Genomic DNA, 18,489 nt, shown 5'->3' with positions numbered 1-18,489 from the left:
TCATGGCGTACTCTTTGATATATCCTAAAACTCTCAGCCCAGGCTACGTGAGAAGTCGCATGTTTAGATTTGCGCCACCTGCGCTCAAATCTTTTGCAGTTCTGTTTGAGTGCATGAGTGTAATTGGTGAACCATGGTGGCGTTTTCATCTGTGCGTTTCCTGGTGTAAGAGGTGCGACAGAGTCAAGTGTGTTAAGCAAGGCACTGTTCAGGTTGTCTGTGATATTATCAATGGAAGCAAGAGTAGTATTGCAGGGAGTATGTCAGGTAAGCACTCAGCCAGTGTAGACTTAATGTTGCTGTCAATACTGCGATAGATACGGCGATATAGGAGAAAAAGTTTGAACGTGTAGTTGCAATACCACCCCCCTTTTTCCCTTCTCTAGCAGAGAATAGGAAGCTGTAGTCCAGAGGAGAAGCCTCACTAAGTATTGCTGAGGCACTGGATGAGAGCCAACATTCAGTGAGGAATAAGAACTGTAGTCCATACTGAGAAATAAAATCATTAATGTAGAAACTCTTTCTAGAGAGTGATCTAATATTTAATCATCATCAAATTTTAAATCACCAGGAGAGGACTTAAGAGAATGTAATGTGTCCGGTTGAGCTATTGTCTGTTGACGAGGAACAGCAGTTAGGGTTGATAATTGTGCAAACTAAGTTGAGTACATCCTGTTACCTCTCTCTAATCAGATCGGAAATTTTAAACATATCATCAGGGCTGCGTTCACATTGATAAGTGCTTTGTGATGGACAGTTCAAGGGATGAGTCAGGAGATTGTATTTAATTGCACAGCAAGCTCAATGCTCAAAGACAACAGTGTGAACCCTCTGTAGTTTGGGTGAAAGCAGTCATGTTTTAAAAGGTCAACTCTGTTAAGATCAATACAATCAACCAATACATACTTATACATTGACATCTGTTCTGTCGCAGTGTGTTGTGTAGCAACTAGTGGAATCATAATTAGGATTGCTGTCAGAGCCACCAACAGGTGAAGCAGTAATAAAGTAATGAATAAAAGTTTTAACCTTATTAATTTACAGTTTCCCAAGAGGTTTAGTTCATTACTGTATGATTTTATTTGAATCCATAGTAATTGAGAGCTTACCAATTAAGACGTTTAGAGTGTCTAGAAACCTCAGCAGCCACTGATTAATAGAAAGCAAGTGACATATGTATATCATTTTTGCTGATCTAATATTCAATAGGGGTGTCACGATTCTCCAAATCCTCGATTCGATTACATTTTCGATTCTAAGGTCACGGTTCGATTCTCGATTTTAACTTTTTTTTTAAAGCACAGGTTGCTATGCCATTTTTAGACCAGACTTGTATGTAATATAATATCTGACCTTTTTTCGCAATGTACCACATTACATTGTCAAATTTAAAACATTTATTAACAACATAATGTAACAATAACATGTCTTGGAGTCAATTGGAAACTTGACAATTTGTCGATAAAGTAAAAAGAAAAAAAAAGTTTGCCGACAATCCTGAGGGCAGAATAGGGTGACCAGATGTCCAAGCAGTTGTCCCGAATCCCGAATCCTGCCCTAATTGTCCTGAAAATTATAGCAATGTCTCAAGAGCAGACTCTCTAGTTGTTATAGTCTGATAGAACATTAAAAACTGTTAATGGTGATTGAGTCGTCCTGCAGCCAGCTAAAGGTCCGGCAGATGGTCCGCTCTGCCTGCGACCCGCTTCTAAAACGTTCCGAAAGTCCTCCTCGTCTCCAAAATAAAAGCCCCCATCCCCGTCGGGAGACAACGGGGTGGCATCACAGCTGAGGGACACCACAGTCTGGGGTTGAAATACTTAACCAAAGGTTAATTACAAAAAATACAACCTTTTTGTCCCCTTTTTATGTTATAGAGTAGATGAAGAGAGCGCTAGTTGCAGCCATGAGGCCAGGGAAAGTGCACGTGCAGGCAGCCAATAAAAATAATAAATCATTTTGGTGCAGAGTTTTGAAATCGATGATTTTGATTTTGACTGGCTCCAGCTAAGTTACAGGAGGTTGACTGACTCGCAGCACTTCAACACGTGTGTTTTTTTCCGCTTGACAAGACGACCGGACGTGACATGGGGGCGTGGCAGTATCGACAATTCCATTTTTTTATTCGATATTCAAGATTGTGACTTAATTTCGATCGTTTTCGATTTAAAATCGAAATCGTGACACCATTAATATTCAATAACCCAACTTGCGAGCCTTAATGATCTCAAGCAATTAATTATTTAACAAAAACACTTGTAAAAGATATCAGATCTGCGATGCAGCTACCTGGTACCATGATATCTTCACAGATAGACTCCTGCAGTACAATATACATTTGCTCATTACTTAAGCAGCATTCATGTCATTGTTCAGACCATAGCTATAAGAAGGAGAGTCGTGAAAACTGTCCTACTTCTCATTCCAAGTTGAAGATATCAGGAGTTGGTGAAAATAACAAACTGGCAGTTACATCGTCCCGTAAACAATGATTTTAGTTGACACAAAAGCTGCGGTAACGGTTGTTTACTTAATGTTTTTCACAAATATCGAAGAAATATGTCCCTGGCTGTCCAGTTGATGTAGCTGCGTTGCATTCTGATTGGTCATGGCTCTGTCACATCTTCATTGTTGTTCCATGGTTCACTGGAAGAATTAAAACAATGGAGCATCTTTAAGCCACAATTCTAATATTGTTCTAGCATAATTAAGATAGCAGAGCACAGCACTCACAGAGCACTCTTTTCTGTTGCTGCAAGACGCTTCGATAATGTGTCCAGTAGAGCTGGAACACGACACAGCAGCCTCCAGCAAACGTTGGTAAGAATTGTTATTTCTGGAAGCCATCTTACTACAACCTGTACTGCTGCGTTGATCTCATCCACACATGTTGCCATTTTTGTTTGGAATTGATTCTAGCTCTGGCACAGGATGAAATCTCCATTCTTAATCCTGCCAATGTTTTTCCCGAGCCACCAGTGAGCACAATATTAAACCTATTTGAACCTATTGCTGAAAATAAAATCAGACATGTGAGTGGCGATTCAGGGGTCTTTAGACCCCCTGTATCAGTGATATTAGAAATAATGTTAATCCTATACTTATACCATAGATAAGAGATAATGTTTTACCCTGGTCAACAGAGTAAAGTAGTTTCAATGCCATCAAACACTTCAGTTACTGTACATCATTTTTAGGTGAATACATTACCATTGAATGAGCAAAAATTGGATTGAATGTTTTATAAATTTAGTTTTTGTATGCAGCACTGTGATTTCATTCCCTTCTACTACAACCATACCTTTGTCGTCTGATTACATACTATGTCAACTCTCCTCAATCTCTAAATCCATTGAGGATATTATGCCTGGCCTCTTATTCTTTCATCATTCAGTTTTGATTTATACAGTGCAGGATGAACCATAAACACATGTCAAGTACTGAATGGCTGACAAATTCCACTGCAAAGTGAAATGTATTATACAGATAGACAACACATAGATGAAAATGTGCATGGGCTGCAATAAATTATGTGTCTTTATGTGGTGCGTGCACAGTATGTGCAGAGTTGATATGGCTCAGACTTGCTCTTCAACATCCCACTGACTAAAGGAGAAAATGACCCCAGATGTCCACTAGGGGACACTAGGTTTGCTCTGTTGAATTGAAGCTCAGCAAGTGACCCTCTCACAGTAAGGACATTCCCAAAAGCCCAAAAGGACTGGCTGTTTAGAAAATTCATATTAGATATGCATTACAAATCCATGCAGGCTGAGACTGCAAAAAAACACTAAATTGTAGCCATGACATTGTTTTCCAAATGCAGAGATAGAAGAAACAAAGACCAAGGCACTTGTTCTCTTTCCTTGTAAACACTCATGTATGCTTTTGTTGTACTTATTAGAAATGAAGTAGCATGATGTTGCGGGAACGCCACAACACCTTTTTAGGCAGTGGGTTGTTTGATGGTTGTATCAACAACGTTTGCGACTTTGACAATGGACACTGCTGTACCTATAGTCAGTTTTGGTTTCTTTTAACAACGATTTTTCCCTAATTCTAACCAAGTTCAGTTGCCTAATCATAACCAAAATTTAACCACAGCAGAGGCACATCCAGGGTTTTGAAGGGAAAAAATCGAGTTCTAAAATACCTTGAAAATAGCCCCTTTTTTTAACAAATTCCTGAAAAAGTCCTTAAAAAGTCCTTGAAGTAAGGGATAATGCCCGACGAGGTGTCCTTTATCAGGAATTACAACGGGGAGGCCAGAACCATCTGAAGCGCAGAAGAGTCCATTAATTCCTGATTATGGACACCTCGAAGGGCACAATCATGCTAGTCACTTGCCAAAGTGACAATTTATATTTTAATGCTTTTTGCAATCAAAATCTAAATAAATTCACAAGCCATAACTCAGTGTCCCTGGTAACGCCTGAGGGGTTTAACTAATACCTGGAACAATCATTACCATCTGTTAAGGTTCTTATGCAAAACGTTCACTAATGGGACATATGTATATACACATATATAGACATATTGTATAGATACAACTTGGCAACGGGAGATATTTTTAGTCCGCTCAGCTCAATGAACCCTTTTGCTAAAGTTATGTTAAGAAGATTCAAAGTCAATAACATTGTGTACGGTTGACAGTTTGACAGTTTGTTCGAAGACTAGCTAGCTATCCAGCCATGTCATTGTCCCTAAATCAATATCAAGATTTTCACGAATAAATGATTGTGTACTTTCGGCTGCAGCCCGAAGTAGCTCGTTGAATAGTGAACGGGATGTGAGCTCATCGCTTATGTGAGAGCGGCATAAAACCCCCGCAGGGTGTCATTCAGAGCATCGGCGGTGTTGTTGTCAAAGTTGTCCATTCTTTCGTGTGCAAGGAAGTCTTTCATTGTATTAACTGCCCATTTTGTTTCTTGTGTCGATCTCATCTTTTTGATTTAATTCTCCTGGTGCAGCCCATTCATTTAGAACACTGAACAGAACGTTTCACTGGAACTACTTAATAGTTTATTATTTTAATGGGGACCCTGCAGCCAATCAGAATAGAGTATTCACCCAGACTATGGTATATATTCAAATGAACCACATAATGCTGTCTTATATTTTGATCCAAGTTTTGGTCATCAAGTCATTAGGCTATAATTAAGAATCAGAAATCGCTTTTTTTCTTTTTAATTCTGACGTGTCACCGTCTCACTCTCCTTTCTTCCTTGCCTTGATGAGCCTGTTACCGAAAACTAAATATGCCAGGGAAGTGTAAATTTAATATAGCAAATTATTGTAAGCGTGCGGTAAACAATGCTGGTGGTGTGTGATGGATCTTATTTTTAACGTTGTTGGTCTATGTACTTTGTCGTCATACTTTGTCTAAATGTTATTAATAGATCTGGCTGGTGGAGGCACGGGCTTGCTAATGTAGTACTTGCTACTACGTTAACGTACTATTGCATTTCAAAAAGGAGATCTCCAAGTTTTACAAGCACTTACTCTCCGAACTATTTTGTCCGAAAGCAACGTTGACAAAACTATAGCTAATAATCTCTGTAAAGTGACTATGTGACTGTGAGGGACAATGTGTGTCACGATGACAACTTGAGAAGCATTTATTGTGGGGTTTTCAGCCATCAGCCTTGTCTGTCACATGATATTTCTGAGTTTGGTTGTGTGTATGTGTGTGTATTTCTGTCTGCACACTGTTGACCAATCAGCCTAATGTGTTTATGCATCAGAAGGTGCAGTGCAATTTTGTATTGTTTTTTTGCAAGACATTGTGCTTTGATTTCTTCCTGCTCAGACCATCTGTTAAAAACATTTGTCATGGTTTTATTTGGTGAAGACACACATACATACATCTCTAATGTACTTAAAGGAGAATTCCGGCCAATTTTTACGTTAATCCATCGCTATAGCTACGCGAGTACTTTCGATAGAAAAAACCCCGACCCGAATCAGTGCAGATAACACGGAGAAGCTGCAGCTATGTACTACAAGCGTCCCCTTAGCTAAAATGGCAGTGGTTGGGGCAAGTTTTAGAGTGCCTTTGTGCCTCTTAACAGACACAAAATGCAATTAATATGTCTGTGCCACATGAACAGGGCCCTTACGTGTCAATAAGATGCGTTTTCAACTCAGACATTGTTTAAATTCACCTACCCTGGTCCCTGTCTCAATCCTGCTGGTAGCTAGCTTGCCCTGCTAGCTGATAGCCATTAGCCGTTAGCTGCTAGCTGCTGTCCGGTGAGTGTATTCAGACAGGCTTCTGTGATAATCATCTCAATAAAAATCCATGGAGCGGTGGTGGTGTGGCTATGTCCTCCAGACAGTTCATGTCACATCTTGAAGTATATTCCCCCCTAAAATAAACAGTACTGCGGTAGTAGCTGTTAGCTGCTAGCTGCCCTCCGGTGAGTGTGTACAGCCAGATAGCCATTAGCCATTAGCCGTTAGCTGCTAGCTGCCGTCCGGTGAGTGTATTCAGCCAGGCTTTTGTGATAATCATCCCAATAATAATCCACGGAGCGGCGGTGGTGTGGCTATGTCCTCCAGTTACTGCGCTTGGAGTTTCCCCTCTGTCTGTCTCGTTCTTTCCAACTCTTGTGAGGCTAGTTCTTCGTCTGTATACTCGGGTTTGAATAAATAAGGACAACCATCAAACTCAAAAGGCTCATCCGTGTGTTGTACATCTGCTATATTCTCCATAGTTACGTTACTCCAAGCTTCTTCCCTTGTAAACAACTCTACTCTTCACTCTTCACACACTACGCTCCAATCTGCACACTGCTGTTTACCTTTTCCTGCTACAACTGAATTTCCAGGAGACAGCACAATGCTACAGCTAAGCTTCAGTAACGCTATTACTGTGAAAGACAGACATCGTTTATCCCGTTTCCATGTAGTTACATAGATATGGTCATAACCACTACAGTGCTCAATTACCTATTTTGAGGGGGAAATAATCTAAACCTTTCGCTGTGAAGGCATGATCTGTCCTATGCAGGACATCCACCAGACCACCGGGCGCTCCGTGGATTTTTATTGGGATGATTATCACAGAACACTGTCTGAATACACTCACCGGACAGCAGCTAGCAGCTAATGGCTAACGGCTATCAGCTAGCAGGGCAAGCTAGCTACCGGCAGGATCGAGACAGGGACCAGGGTAGGTGAATTTAAACAATGTCTGAGTTGAAAACGCATCTTGTTGACACGGAAGGGCCCTGTTCATGTGACACAGACATATTAATTGCATTTTGTGTCTGTTAAGAGGCACAAAGGCATTCTAAAACTTGCCCCGACCACTGCCGTTTTAGCTCAAGAGACGCTTGTAGGCTAGTACGTAGCTGCAGCTTCTCCATGTTACCTGCACTGATTCGGGTCGGGGGTTTTTCTATCGAAAGTACTCGCGTAGCTATAGCGATCAAGATTAATGTAAAAATTGGCCGGAATTCTCCTTTAATTGAATAATCCTCATCTGCCCACAACACAAAATCAGTAGTGTGTTCCTCTGCTCTGCAAATCTGCTGCTAATTCCTTGATCAGGCCTCATGCTCTTCTACCTCACCTGTTGCCTGTTGTCTCATTAGCTCTTGTATATTTAAACCCCTGTCTTGACTGTCACTGTTGTTGTCTTCTGTTTCCTCAAGTTCCTGACACTAATTTTGCTTGTATGCTTCACCCCCACTCTTTTCCCAGGTGTCACATTTGGGCCCTGATATCCAACTGTGACATGAATTTGCTTCATTGTACTGATTGTTTTTATCAATTAGGCTGATGTTTTTGAATACCAATATATTTGATTCAATGAGCCACCTGACAAGATGTATTACATTGTAGTGAAGGTAACATAATGGCATGCATTATCAATGGATTGTCTGTTGCCATTCAAGACTTTATTACTCAACAACAGACAAGGATAGTGAATAACAATGTGCTCAGAAATAAATTGCATCAATGTGCAATTCTTTTTTAAAAATCTGTTTAAATTGCCAATTGTATATCTCATTGGACATTTACATGCAGTGACTATACTATGGGTGATATATGCAAACTGGCAGCATATGTGTTTTATTTGGCTTGGTTTGGAAAATGGAAAAAACATGCAGTGCCACCATGGAGTCCAAAAAGTACAGGTGGGCAACGACAATAACTTTAATTTGTATGTCCATGCAAATGGATTAATTAAAGAACATTGCTAACATTTGCTAGGATGAGGATCACATTTGGAATATTAATTTACAATTAACACAGCATGCAAGCTTGAGGGAGAAAATACGCTTGTGCTGCTGTGATCAATGTGGAATAGAAAAATATCCCATCACTCATTAGCTTTTCACTTCTTTATAAAATCTTTCTGAAGAACTACAGGCATAAAGGAATAATAATGAAAAATGATTCATATGATCTGTTTTTAAGCAGATGCATTTTAATATTGGTAGCCACAGTTGTGCTCCAGCTATATTGTCCTGACGATGAATAAACTTAAATTGTGACGTCATTGTTTACACATGATGTCATTTGTAGTTTTTGGACCGCTCATGTCACAGGTAATAATGTGTTCCATTCACCTCGGAAAATTCTAGGAATGCAAGTTTTCACAGACAGTCTAGGCCACTCCTTGCCTGCACTTGGGTGCAGAGGCAGAGCAGCGAAAAACGAAGAGGGATTTTTTGAGTGCAGCCCAGTAAAATATCCACAAACATCTCTGGAACGTCAACGGAGTCATTAGGTTTCCATTAAGGGACCGTTCGGTATTTATGGAATGGACCACCGGAGGAAAATAGGGGAGGGTCATGTCTTTTTATTTTTTGTTGAGGGGAGGGTCATCCAACATTTTTTATTCATGAAAAGAGCAAAATTGTGGCTTGTTTGGAGCATATTTCTCCATGTAGCTCTCAGTCTCGGCCCCCTAGCAGATGGGTCTGACCGCATATGCAGAGTTTGCTGGGGGGGCAGGAGGAGCACTGCCCCCCTGGTGGCTCAAACAGGTAATTGCATTGTTTAAAAAATGAGTGGAATAATTACATCTGGCATGACCAGATATTTTATAAATATCTTAAATAACAAAAAACAACTAAATGGTGATAGGTAATACATCTGATTTCATATAATGCTTTAGTAAAAAAAAATATTACCTGGCTGACGATGGGAGCAGCAGGACGCAAAAAACGAAAGTTACTGTTGCACTAGTCTGGACATCTTGCCGTGCCAACCTTGCAATAAACAATAAATACACAGTGCTCACGGCGGATCATATTTCCCTGCACTACACCTTGAAAACACAGCACAGAGTTGTTTCCCCTCTACTCCTCTGGATAGAAACAAACTGTTATTGGTTTTGTGGTTCTATTCTATGTGAATTCTCAAGATATTGTGGGTCCTCGTGACTATAGCTGTCAGTCATGGCCGCAGCCGTGCAGCAACAAATCCGGACCTAGTGGGTATTGACGGACGGCGGAGCACGCAGCCGTTCCGCAGCGGAGCCGTTCCGCAGCGGAGCCAGTCCGCAGACGTTCCGCATCCAGTGGAAATTGCTGGTACGACAGAAGTGCTAATAAACTGTATGTTACTACAGCTTACACTACTGTTGATGCACGGAGCAGCCATGTTGGATTTTGAGTTCGGGGTACTGTGACCCCCAGAGTCTATTGGTTTCCATTAAAGTCAATGTGTGTATTTTCACTGACTGGCTGTGTTCCAACTCTGTCCCAGCCCCGGTGGTCCGCAGCCCCGGCGGTCCGCAGCCCTCCGGAGCAGATACGCAGAGCTTCTATTTTTGCCGGATGCCGGAGAGCTCCGCAGCAATTCAGCACAGGGCAGATAGTGCGGGACAGGAAGTCGAACACAGAAACAAAATAAAACATCCGGTTCATTTTCAAAATAAAATACACCATGCTCACGGCAGATCATATTTCCCTGCACTACACCTTGAAAACGTCATAATGGATGGAAACAAACTGTTGTTGGTTTTGTGGTTCTGTTTATAGAAACTACATCCTGTTATATCGCGCGATCATACGTGAATTCGCGATCTTGTGGGTCCTCGTGACTTCAGCTGTCAGTCATGGCTGCAGCCGTTGTGCAACAAATCCGGAGCTGGTGGGTATTGAAGGACGGCGGAGCATGGAGCCGACACGCAGTGGAGCCTATCCGCAGACGTTCTGCAGTTGATGGAAATCAGGAGTGAGGTTGTCAGACTTCCCAACTCGGAAATCCGACTTCAGGGGGCGTGTTTCCGAATTTGAACTCGGAAATTCCGACATTCAAGTACAAATGGAACGCACTATAAATATGTGTGGCTTTGATGTACAGTTCACTTGAGTCATTTGTGGTGTGTGCATGCGCGTATGTGTGTTGGACACATTTACAAGCTTCTCTTTAAGTACTTATCTTCATACATCCATTGCACTCTCGCTCTGTATCAGTTTTTCTGTAAATTGTGTAGAGCTTGTCAGTGGGGAAGCTGGGACGCTTTAGCATCAAATCTGACAAAGGAAATACCAGTAATTAGTAAAAAAATGTGAAAAGATGGACATGATCAAAGACTTGCCGAAGAATTTTACGCAGGTGAAAACATTTGTAAGTCAACAAAGCAAAAGTGTCCTTGCAGTTTCAAAAGGCTCATGTGCTGTTAAATGTTTATTTTGACAGTAAATTTAAAAACCGGAAAATACAACCTTTTTGATTACTTCTGATGTTTTCCCTCACAATGTGAAATGATTTAAGAAGTATAATAATTTATACTTAACCCAGTTTATGCAACAAAGGTATGGACTTTGACTGATATTTTTTATTGTTTGGGACATTCCAGGCGATGGCTAATTTAGAGCGATTATGAAATTTTGCAAAGCAGGAGAATAATCAAAATGAATTTCATACTTAACCAAATGTGGTATGCCATTAGTCTTCATTATTGTCTCATTTTGTTACATTAACTGAAAACATTTGTAGAAATGGATTGAACTCGATTTTAGCAGGCTCGTCTGGCACTGCACGCATTTTCATACTGGACAAACTAACCTATGTAGGTAAAATAGAATAGTCTGTTGAGCTTAAAAATAGGACTGAGATTTGATTGAAATTAACATAAATGACAAACAAAACATGCATATAAAGGGAAGGAATTAGCAAGGTGAATTATATAATTACAGTATTGAGCTGAATATACGGCCAAAACCCTCATTTGTTAATCCTGTGTTTAGAGTTGCGATTCAACGACGCCACTTTGATTTTCAAGGCCACATTTCCAGGGCCATTTATGTTGATTTGTCGCACAAGTGCCGCAATGAAGGGACGCCCTTCATTGGCAGGTTGACTTACATCCACTTAACTGCAGTATCTGCTCTTCTGTCGCCCCTCTGTTGCTTTAGATTTGTCAAAGCAAGGCCATCAGTGCCAGGGAAAAGGAAAGGGATAAGGGAACAAGACCTGTGAATTAAGAGTGTAATCGTCAATATCCAGGAGCACTACCTCACCCTGAGCTGCACAGCTATAGTGCATTCTCTCTGATGAATTTTATATGTACAATAAGCCATTGTTACCCTGGTGGGCACCCCTCATGTCTTTCTGACCAAGAATGACATAAAATAGCACCTATGGTTGTACATTGAAAAACACAGTTCCTATTTGCATAGAGTGGGCGAAACCTATTATTTTCATTTAAAGCCTGGATTTATCAGATGTTGTCAGAAGGTATTCTGTTATTACCTGGTTGGGAATGTGTTTGACTAAAAGTGTGAGCTGAGGAGTATGAAGTGATGAAGTACATACAGAGAAAAAAAAATAGATACCATACCATTTCAGCTTTCATAATGTAAACAATGTTGAATAAGTAAACTTGAGATCACAGTCAAAGTCCTCATGATGTAAATACCTCTCTACTGCTGTTTACCATTTCCCTTACTAATGCAACCCTGGAAGCCTCGTCAGCCCCTGTTGGGCAGCCTGCTGAGGTCAGCATCCACAACACGACAGGTGCTGCTGCCCATTTCCTTTTCGGGCACGGCATTACCATATAAACTTTGTTAATGACCTTGTCATTTACACAACTTAATTACCAGAGTTGTGTCCCCTGAATATCTTCCCATATGAATTATACATCAGGAAGGTGGCTTCAGATGAGAAGGTATGCAAGCTCGATGCATCACTCTGAGAAAGTCTCATGTGTTTACCAGTAGGAATAATGCAAAGTTGGTGTAGTTGCGCTATTGTGTTGGCGGATAGGTCAACCGAATTTTATTATTAAAGTAGTTGTGGCTTTTTATGTTAATCTAGTTGGGTACAGGCATTGATGTATCCAGGAAGCGGGTCAGTATGCTTCAAATTAAGTATTACATTGGAATTGGGCAGGCTGCATCTGGCAATTTTTGTAACTTTCTGACCCCCACTTCACGCAACATTAGCCAGGTGAGCGAAGGTGAGAAAGCATGAAGGGTTTGAACTTATTTTTCATACAACTACTTCTGTCACTTTTAATGTTTACAACTGAGTGCAACACTGTCAATGCCCTAGAGAAGTACACTACCTTCATTCTTCTTCATCTGTATTTGTATGATTTGTTGCGCCTCCGCTGACAGCAGGCGTTTTCCCCCCACCTTTGAGTGTGACCATTCAGAGCATAACAATTTTTTGGACAAAACTTTGTAGGAACTACTTTTTTTTTAAGCAGGCAAAGCCCTTCAGTCTCGCAAATGGTCCCAGTGGACGGTACTGTAAAAAGAAAAACTTTCCCTAACAACATTTTATTTTCCATTTAGCAGATGCTCTGCAATATGACAAATGTTGCAACACAAAGAGAGTGTTAGAAATAATGTCAAATGAAAAATCATTAATATTTTCTTAAATAAAATAAAGGTTCAAATGTTAATGTTATTTTGCTATCTGACAACGTTTTAGGCAAAACAATTTTTTTCACCACTACATGAAAGCCCTCATTGCTGAGAGGATTTTATTTCCTGTGATGTTGAGTTCTGCTCGGATTCATATGTCCATTATGTGGTGGCATCTCTGTCCCACCAAGTGTAAACAAATCTACTCTCCGTTGTTATATGGTATAGACTTGTGGCTCTCAAAAACAAGAAAAAACAAGAAGCCTTCAATAAGAGTCAGCTCTGACATTCTCAACAGTCTAATAATAGTCAGCTATCAATAAAACAGTTGAGCATAGTGTACAATGCATTTGGCATCGGTAAGTGCTGTCACAAGTCTCAAGCCCAAGGTCTCATGTTTTTGTTTAAATAATGAAATCACCTGATATAATGGTTTAAAGCAATGAGGAGCCAATCTGTTCTTTTAGTAAGCTAAATATATATCTAAACAGTAAGCCCTGAGAAGAATTAAAAGGTTCGGTGTTTTATTAAGTGATCACAGGGGCTGTTAATACTGTATGCTGTGGCATTCGCACGCACGCACGCACGCACACACAGGGATATTGAAAATTTTTCACCCACCAATTTTTTTATTCATGTCGTTATCTGCTCCAAAACTCCTACTCAACATGGACATTGTCTGTTGTTTTGCCCCCCCCCCCAACATCTGCATTCTAAAAGGCATCACTGGGAAACCTGTCTATAGTGAAGAGTTTGAAAGCCGGCTACATTTGTCTGTTTAAAACTGTGCTTTTCGCAGTAACTGTATTAAAACCATTACATAACTGGTTGATCTAGAGATACACTGCAAGAAAAGTCTTCCTTTCAGTCCATATGCTGGTCAGATCTTGTTGTCCTACTCAACACATAGGAGCTAAGCACAGTTGTAAATCTCCAGCAGAAAGCACACAAGTGTCATACAGCGTCAAAGCCAGCAGCTGAGGTGAACAATACACTTTCCTTGTGCATTACATACACTAATAATACGGTCTATTTTAAAGACAATTAAGATGTGAAAATGTTATTTTTTTATTTATTTTTTTAAGATTATTTTTTGGGGCATTTTCGGCATTTATCTTGACAGGACAGCTGAAGACATGAAAGGGGAGGGGGGGGGACAACATGCAGCAAAGGGCCGCAGGTCGGAGTCGAACCCGGGCGGCTCCACCAACTGAGCTATCCGGGCGCCCAAAAATTGGATTTTTAAAGAAATTGAAGAGAAATTCCAAAAAAGTGTGTTGTTGTCGTCACGGTACAGATCCATTTGTCCGACACGACTGAAGCGTGGTGTTGCAACGTCATACATCCATGGTTGATGCTCCACGCCCTTGACCGGCAGCTGATTGGACGAACGCCTGACGTGGGTTTGGCTTCTCGAGAATTTCAACAGTGTCATGGCGGCTCGTTGAGAATACGATCTAGTATTTTACGAAAATAGTTCACCGAAACGTGTTTCTGAAAACCTTTTAAGCGAGAAATAGGCCATACAGTTGCTGAATCTGTCTTTATTTCAGATCGACAAAGGTCAGTTTCAACGGATTCATTTGCATAAAGATGAGCATCAGCCAGCTTTTGGACGCGCAGCATTTTTTCAAATGCACGCCGCCTTCCCGGAATGCTTTGCGGACACATTGAAGTCGCTTGACGTCACCCATAGGAATAGAGTGGAGCGCGGCGTGACAAAAGCGTTGCACGGTCAAATGGATCTGTACCGTTAAGCGTGTTTTACACTAGACGCATCCAAGGTGGTGCGTGCCATCGTGACGTCAAAATGCCGTAATATCCTGCCGATTTATGATGCGCGAGCCGAGGTCGTGCACGGCTCTTTTTTTTTTAGCGGCGCGCGGAAAATGGGAGGCCTGAACGGGTTTGCCGACAAACAGTGATTGCAAGTCTCTCTTGTAAACTTACTAGGTTAAGATGAGTTCTTTTATGGTGAATGAAAGGCTTGATCCGACGAAGTAGGTCATCGAATCAAATCGAAGCATTGACGGCAATGCTGCTGCCAGTTCTGCCGTTGTTTACCTTTTTCTTCTTCTTCTAGTCCGTAGAAAGAGCAACGTCGGTAGCCTTTGCTCATTAGCGCCACCTCTGTTCAGGAGAAGACTGCAACTAGTGTCTTGAGCACCAGCGCGGGTATAAATAGTCACGGCGATCCCATGACATCACATTTGCACGCGCCAGCTGGGCTGCGTCTAGTGTATAAGACCCTTTACATGCTTCTTGCGTTCAGCACGGTCAGGGTTAGGGTTAGCCAATGGGTTAGGGTTAGCCAATCGTTGCAATGCGGTCTATGCGTCCACGTCGGCATTGTTACAAAATCTTGGAGGTGCTCGTCGATCAGACCCTCCGCAGACCCTCTTGCGCACAGTTGACCAGGCCGCGTTTACATCATATCGCCGTCCGCACCACGCCAACTGTGCAGAATGCAAGAGGCTTTGAACAGCACTCTGCAGAAAGCACTTCATTATAACAATGTGTGGACTTAAACTCAACAGTTTCACCATAACTATGTTATGGGCTCAGGAACAGAATTAATGAAGATAGACTGTCCTCAGCAGACCTGGAATTTCATCATTTAAGGGGCTTTGGCAATTTAACTTAAGGCTTAAGGATGATAAAATGTTTAATACATAGTATAACTATCAATTAAATAAAAAAGCTGTTTTAATATATGTATAAACTCTTAGAAGTTCACTCAGTCACAGCTTTACGGCATTGGCACATAAGGATGAGTTTGATTAAGTCTCCTGGGTCCATATGTATAAACGGAAACACTTGCGTTTCACAACCTTAACCATGTGTATATTATTGTAACGATGACGACGAAGGTCTCCTAACCTTAACAAAGAACTTATTTGAACCCAAATCATGGTTTTTCCCTATGTGACGAGCCCTGCTGTGTCCTGTGTTTGTGTGACTCACCTGTCCTCTGTCTGCTGACTCTGCAGGTGGATCGTTAGTGGAACCTGAAACACCTGAGTGTTCCCAGGTTATTTAAGCCTGGCTGCAGTGCAGCTCGGATCTCTCTGCTTGCTTGGCAGTTGCTGCTGTTTCAGCGCTCCCTTCTAATCCGTTTGTTTGGTTATGTTGCTTTCTTTAGCTCTACCCTTTGTTTGCACCTTACAACACACACACACAAACACACACACACACCACTTGTGCACCCTCACACCGCTGACTATACTGACATCAGATCAGAAAATGCTTCTATGTGACATTCTAGAGGCGTTGGACGACCAACGTATTTTGTTGTTTTAATTTGGAGGACTTGATAGAAGATAGTGACATATTGAAGTTATTCAGCCTTTCTTTTACTGTGGGCTCACCTTTACTCAAATAAACAATGAATGAATAAACAGACAAAGAGACAAACAAACAACCTCAGGTGAAAATATAGTTCACTTACAGTCTCATTTTGCGTATTAGTGTTATCTGCAGTAAAGTCATCATAATTCCACGGATATAAAACCTTTAAACATTTCTGAGAGTGTCTGACAGTGCTCCCGCAGGTTTGAATGAAAGGTGGACTATTCACCAGACCTTAATGGTGAAAAGGTCATTCTGCTCTATACAGTCAATGTTGCTCAGCCCTTCCCATGATAGAACTGCTGATAACTCTCTAAAATGAAATCTATCAGTGCCTGTGATGCATTGCTGTTTCATCGCCATTGGCATTAATTCATTACAGAAGAACCAGGCGAGATTACAGCTTTGTATTTCTTGACAATGTCACGCGGGCCTGCTCCATCCAGATAATTATGATTCGAGAGCTGCGGCCTCAGAATGAGAAAGCTCTCTTAGCTCATCTCATTCTTCTGAATGGGCCTCTGCCAGACACTGACAATGAGTGACCTTGTGCTTGGAAAATCACACTGAATTAACCATGGAGCAGATATCACTTATAAACCCTGGCTGCATTCCTCTTGAGGGGCCTAGAGTCATCTTTCAAAAATGAATCAACTCAACTGCCTAAATTATGTTCCCCCTCCTGCTACACAACAGAGGCATGCTAATTCTTTTTTTTTTTTAATGCCATGACCTTTGGCTGCGTCTCTTAAAAGCTAAAATGGATGTGATTATCATTGTAGATAATTGATTCCTAAACTGTGGCACTTATTAGTCAGACTATATAGCACTTGTTCTAAATTCTTATAACTGAAATTGTACATGGCTTTACAAGATGGGCCTTATTCCTGCTGCCAACTCCTGATCAATTTGCAACATATTTCTCATTTGTTTTAGTTTTTTAGTTTTTTTGCAGTTTCAGTGCTGTCAACTGTGAATCGGGCAAAACAACAATACAAAAGAAAACCGTACTCTTGATTAATATCAATAAGTAAGAGAGATAAAACTCTGCAAGCACTGTTATTGGCTGGGGGTTACTATACATGTGGGGCCCCAACAGGTTCTCACTCCAATCTCGTAAAATATGGACGCTTGGTCAGGTGCCTTTGTCGTTCTTATTAGCTAAAAGTCTCCTTTAGCGTCACATAACGCACTTTAACTAAACGCGCTTGGTCGGGACTATTGGCGTCCCTTTTGATGCAGTTATGTTAAGGAAAAGGTCGTGGGTGGGCTTACGTTTCCGAGACACGCGGGAACGGTTGGGTTTAGGAAAAGGTCGTGGGAGGGCTTATGCTTCCGTGACACGCGGGAATAACAGGATGGTTAAAGAAAGAAAGCGACTATAAGAAACGTGACAAGTGGGACACGAACCCTGGTCTCCTGGGTGAAAGTCTTGTGTTTGACCCACCTGCCACCCCAACCAACCTCCCTACGCGGAATTTTGGCCTTACATACTACTCGCTAAACCCCATGTAGCTGCCTGGACGCTGAAGGACGCCTTTTTTGTTGCTTCAGACGTTGACAGCCACTGTCCAAACGTCCGTATTTTACGAGTTCGGAGTGAGAACGGGTTGGGGGCCCAAAGGTTGACACCCAGAAACGTCCCAAACACAGCAAAATAAAGAAAACAAGAAAATCCCAGCAGACGGCAGGGTCTCTGGAGATACAGACACCGCCACGCACTTCTAGTGGGTCATTGTTTAAGTCTATACATAGTTTCTTAGGAAAACCCTGCATAGTATATCTTTTTATGGCAGATAGTTTTTGATGAGGTTTTAAGGTATCCACCACTGAAACTTGAGCTGCAATTCCAGTACAACAAAGGTGAATGACATTTTGTTTGTGATGTTAAAAGCATCAAAAATGACATTTGTAAAACTGCAGAAACGGAGAAACTGGAGGCAGATACGAGGGGTATTTTGTCAAATGTATGTGGGTAAATTGACATGAATCCTGAAACACCTAAATGTTACTTTTGTTCTCTGTCACCTGTTTAATCCTCTTCTGCTCTTACTGATTGCTCACAGAATTTCTGGTCCAGACACAGAGAAAATCAACAACAAAAACCTAATTGTTTCTTCTGCTCCTTGTTGTGCAATTAGTGCAGTCCATCTTCCGCTCGCTGGCCGTGCATTCTCGCATTGTATAGCTGGCTGATTGAAGCTGTTGACTGAAACCTGCTTGGCCTCACTGGCTTCCTTGAGAGAGCAAGTAAAAGTACAAATTGAGATGTTGTTACTGATCAATTGAACACTCAATAAGA

This window comes from Sander vitreus, chromosome 1 (assembly GCF_031162955.1).
Source record: "Sander vitreus isolate 19-12246 chromosome 1, sanVit1, whole genome shotgun sequence".
Lineage (NCBI taxonomy): Eukaryota > Metazoa > Chordata > Actinopteri > Perciformes > Percidae > Sander > Sander vitreus.
The sequence above is the reverse complement of the archived record's forward strand: the minus strand, read 5'-3'. Positions refer to the sequence as shown.